Genomic DNA, 5391 nt, shown 5'->3' on the forward strand with positions numbered 1-5391 from the left:
GTTTGTGAACTTATCTGCCCTCTTAACACCATTAAAACAATTTCAAGCTAATATATCCCTCAATAGAAAACTTGTAAACTATACTTAAGGCCATTATATAGAGAATGCTTAGCCATATTCCCGGATGTGCTACAGTATATTTGTCTAGTGTATGGGTTTTAAGTATAAAGAGAGTAAGATGGACTTTCATAGCAAGCTGAGTGTCCTTGGATGAATACATCTAAATAATAATCTTTCCTCATTGCAAAATAAATATTAGAGACAATACTTGTCTTATAAAATTTTATGAGATTAACTGCATCAAGCAGTCTATGATCGCAGGACAAATACAGTTTGTTTGGTATTTAGTAGTTAAAACATTTACTGGCTACTTTTATGTCAACTTGGAGAAGAGGGAACCAACTACACATAGTAAAAACAATATACAACAAACTGGTAGCCAACATCAAACAAAATGGAGAGAAACTTGAAGTAATACCACTAAAATTAGGGACTAGACAAGGCTGCCCACTCTGTTCCTACCTATTCAATATAGTTCTCGAAGTCCTAGCCAGAGCAATTAGACAACAAAATGAAGCCAAAGGGATACAAATTGGAAAAGAAGAAATCACAATATCACTATTTGCAGATAATATGATAGTATATTTAAGTGATCCCAAATATTCCACCAGAGAACTCCTCCAGCTGATAAGCAACTTCAGCAAAATGACTGGGTATAAAATTAACTCAAACAAATCAGTAGCTTTCCTCCACTCAAAGGATAAAAAGGCTGAGAAAGAAATTAGGGAAATGACACCCTTCTCAATAGTCACAAATAATATAAAATACCTCGGTGCGATTCTAACCAAGAAAGTGAATGAAGTATCTGTATTACAAGAACTTAAAGTCTCTTAAGAAAGAAATCAAAGAAGATCTAAGAAGATGGAAAGATCTCCTATGCTCATGGATTGGCAGGATTAATATAGTAAAAATGACCACCTTACCAAAAGCAATCTACAGATTCAATGCAATCCCCATCAAAATTCCAATTCAATTATTCAAAGAGTTAGAAAGAGCAATTTGCAAGTTGATTTGGAATAATAAAAAATACCCAGTATAGCAAAAACTATTCTCAGCAATAAAAGAACTTCTGTGGGAATCACCATCCCTAACCTCCAGCTATATTACAGAGCAACAGTGATAAAAACTATATGGTATTGGTACACAGAAAGGCAGGTAGATCAATGGAATAGATTGAAGATCCAGAAATTAACCCACCACCTATGCTCACTTGAGTTTTGACAAAGGAGCATCCAATCCCCATCCAATGGGGGAAAGACAGCGTTTTCAATAAATGGTACTGGTTTAACTTGAGGTTAGCATGTAGAGGAGTGTAAATTGATCCATTCTTTTTTTTTTCAGAGCTGGGGACTGAACCCACGGCCTTGCACTTGCTAGGCAAGCGCTCTACCACTGAGCTAAATCCCCAACCCCAAATTGATCCATTCTTATTGCTCTGTACAAAGCTCAAGTCCAAGTGGATCAAGGACCTCCACATAAAACCAGATACACTCAAACTAGTAGAAGAAATAGTGGAGAAAAGCTTCAAACACATGGGCACTGGGGAAACTTTCCTGAACAAACCACCAATGGCTTATGCTGTAAGATCAAGGATTGACAAATGGGACCTCATAAACTTGCAAAGCTTCTGTAATGCAAAGGACACTGTCATTAGGACAAAACGGCAACTGACAGATTGGGAAAAGAGTTTTACCAATCCTATATCCGATAGAGGGCTAATATTCAATATATATGAAGAACTCAAGAAGTTAGACTCCACAGAATCAAATAACCCTAATAAAAATGAGGTACAGAGCTAAATAAAAATTCTCAACTGAGGAATATTAAAAGGCCAAGAAGCATCTAAAGAATGTTCAGCATCCTTGGTCATCAGGGAAGTACAAATCAAAACCCTGAGATTCCCACCTCACACCAGTCAGAATGGCTAAGATCAAAAACTCAGTTGACAGCAAATGCTGGCAAGGATGTGGAGAAAGAGGAACACTCCTCCAATGTTGGTGGGATTGCAAGCTGGTACAACCACTCTGGAAATGATTCTGGAGGTTCCTCAGAAAATTTAACATAGTACTACTTGAGGCCCCAGCTATAGACCTAAAAGGTATTCCAACATATAACAAGGACCCATGTCTACTATGTTCACAGCAGCCTTATTTACAGTAGCCAAAAGCTGGAAAGAACCCAGATGTCTTTTGACAGAAGAATGGATAAAAAAAGAAGTAGTACATTTACACAATGGAGTACTACTTGGTTATTAAATAAAATGACCATGAAATTCTTAGGCAAATGGATAGAACTAGAAAATATCACCCTGAGTGGCTCTCTCTCTCTCTCTCTCTCTCTCTCTCTCTCTCTCTCTCTCTCTCTCTCTCTCTCTGTCTCATACACACACACACACACACACACAGACAGACAGACACACACACACACACACACGATATGCACCCACTGATAAGTGGATATTGGCCCAAAAGCTTGAAATACCCAAGATACAATTCACAGACCACATGAAGCTCAAGAAGGAAGACCAAAGTGTGGATGCTTCAGTCCTTCTTAGAAGGGTGAACAAAGATATTCACAGGAGGAAATATGGAGACAAAGTATGGAGCAGAGACTGCCCTACCTGGGAATCCATCCCATATATAGCCACCAAATCCAGACAATACTGCAAATGCCAAAAGGTGTATGCTGACAGGAATCTGATATAGCTGTCTCCTGAGAGGCTCTGCCAAAGCCTGACAAATACAGAGGCAGATGCTCACAGCCAACCATTGGACTGAGAATGGGTTCCCCAATGGAGGAGTTAAGAGAAAGGACTGAAGGAGTTGAAGGTGTTTGCAACCCCATAAGAAGAACAATATCAACCATCCAGACCACCCAGAGTTCCCCGGGACTAAACTACTACCAAAGAGTACACAGGGGTGGAGAAGGACCTATGGCTCCATCTGCATATGTCTTTTTGGGTATCAATGAGAGGAGAGGCCCTTGGTCCTGCCAACCTAGATGCCCCAGTGCAGGGGAATGTCAGGGCAGGGAGGTGGGAGGGAGTGTGTGGGTGGGTTGGGGAGCACCCTCATAGAAGTAGAGGGAGATAGCAGATACCTTGAGGGGAAACTGGGAAAGGGGATAACATTTGAAATGTAAATAAAAAAATCTAATAAAAGAAAAAAATGACAAAAAAATAAGAAAATGCCTCCATGAGATCAATCTGTATGGGAGCGAGTCGACTAAAGCGTGTTCATAATTAGTGATTGACGTTGTGGGAGAACCCAGCTCACTGTAGGTGGGGCCATCCCTGGGCTGGTGGTCTTGGGTTCTATAAGAAAGCAGGCTCAGCAAATCATAAGGGCAAGCCAGTTCGGGACACCTCTCCATGGCCTCTCTATCAACTTCTGCCTCCAGGTTCCTGCCCTGCTTGAATTCCTGTTCTGCCTTCTTTCAACTGTGATATAGAAGTATAAGTAAAAAAAAAATCCTTTCCTCACTTCAAGTTTCTTTTGGTCATGGTGTTTCATCACAGCAATGGAGACCCTAAGATATCACTGATGATGCTTGGTGGTAAAATCTGACTCTGATTAGGCTGCAAAATCATTGAGAATAATGGGTCTCTTACTTATAATTAGAACTTATATAAATGTTTTTAGAACTTCTGAATTACAAACAGAGCCTTAATATCTTTTGTTAGCCTCTGTTTGTAAAAAAATATACAACTTGCTGTTTTCATATTTGATAGTATAACATACTTCAAACTGTTTGCTTTCTGTTCTTCCAATGCTGTGGATTAAGCCCCAGATCTGACACGTTAGGGAACTGCTCTCTGTTCTACCATTCATTCACTAATTTCCCATCCTACAGGTTGTTTTTCTTCTCTCTTCTCTTCTCTTTCTTTCTTTCTTTCTTTCTTTCTTTCTTTCTTTCTTTCTTTCTTTCTTAAAGACACCTTACTTTCCGACATCCTTAAAAATCAACCCACCATTTCCTTTGATATTTTATCAGGTAATCTGTTGTTCATGGCTTAAGTAGCCATTTTACAGTTAATTTTACTCCTTGATTACATATTTTTTTAGTTATTTGTGTGTGTGTGTGTGTGTGTGTTCACATGGTAGTAAACACTTGTGCCATTCCTATGTCTCAAGCTCAGAGTACAACTTCTACAAGCCAATCCTCTTTTCTCCTTTGTGGCTTTGAAGATGGACGTAGGTTGTCAGACTTAGAGGCGAATGTCTTTACCCTCTATATCATCACAGCAGCTTGCTGATTAAATTTTGTACTCAGTTTACTCATACACTGATAGTGGGTTCTAATTAACCAATCAGGTTAATTCAGCATCTGAGATTATACATCTTGTGATAATCTTTTCCTTTCATTTTATTTGGATACTCCAAATTTATAAGAAGATGCTGAGGGACAAGGAGCTGGACATCCTTGACAGACAGACAGATGAGAAAAAGGACTACTGGTCAGCAACAGAATGTTAAATGCTTCTTTCACACTTTCACACTTGACAAAGTGTTGACAGTGATACTCTCTCCCTTCTTGGTTGACATGTCCAGGGTGATCAGATATACTCAAGACTGGCCCTGAACATGATTACCTGGAGTTTTTGGCTGATGGCCTGCCTTTTCTTTTCCTTAATTGATCACTACGAAATGAGAGGAGAGGGACCTATTCTCATATAACAAAAACCCAACCCTAGAGGTGAAAATCAGACCCTGGTACCCAGTTCTTCTTCACAGTTAATGGGGTGTCTTTTTCTGCGCTTTGCTTGCTTGTGTGTATGCCTGTTTCTTCACTTTCTATAAAGTTTGTCATTTCCCTAACATATCTGTATCTATACATATATCTATAAAGGATATCTATATCTATTCTATATCATCTATATCTATAGATATACTCCCATTGACAGACTGTGACATTAAAAATGTCTCCAAAAATGCTCAGAATTACATGTAAAACACAAATGGAGTCCACTACTTTACTCAAAAAGCATGTATTTGATTGATCACTTTGTGTTTCATTAATCATGAGTCAAAAGCTTGTTTAATTTTCTTGCAATGTTTTTTTTCCTGCTATGAGGTCTAAAACATCTTTAGCCATCTAAAGATGTTCAAAGAAAACTGTTGAGGTTACGGAAATTAGAAAGTCTCCAATTTATATGGTAAATAGTTAAAACTGAATCTGAGCTTTCCTAAGGATTTCAGTGGCTGTTCTGTATTTTGGTAATTGGTACCTATTTGTTTTCATTACTAGACTGAGTGCCCTGTCTTGTATAGTTCTATAATCAGGCCTTAACCAGTGTCTGACACATAAAAGTTCAATTTTCTCAATAAATAC

This window comes from Rattus norvegicus, chromosome 8 (assembly GCF_036323735.1).
Source record: "Rattus norvegicus strain BN/NHsdMcwi chromosome 8, GRCr8, whole genome shotgun sequence".
NCBI classification, from domain to species: domain Eukaryota; kingdom Metazoa; phylum Chordata; class Mammalia; order Rodentia; family Muridae; genus Rattus; species Rattus norvegicus.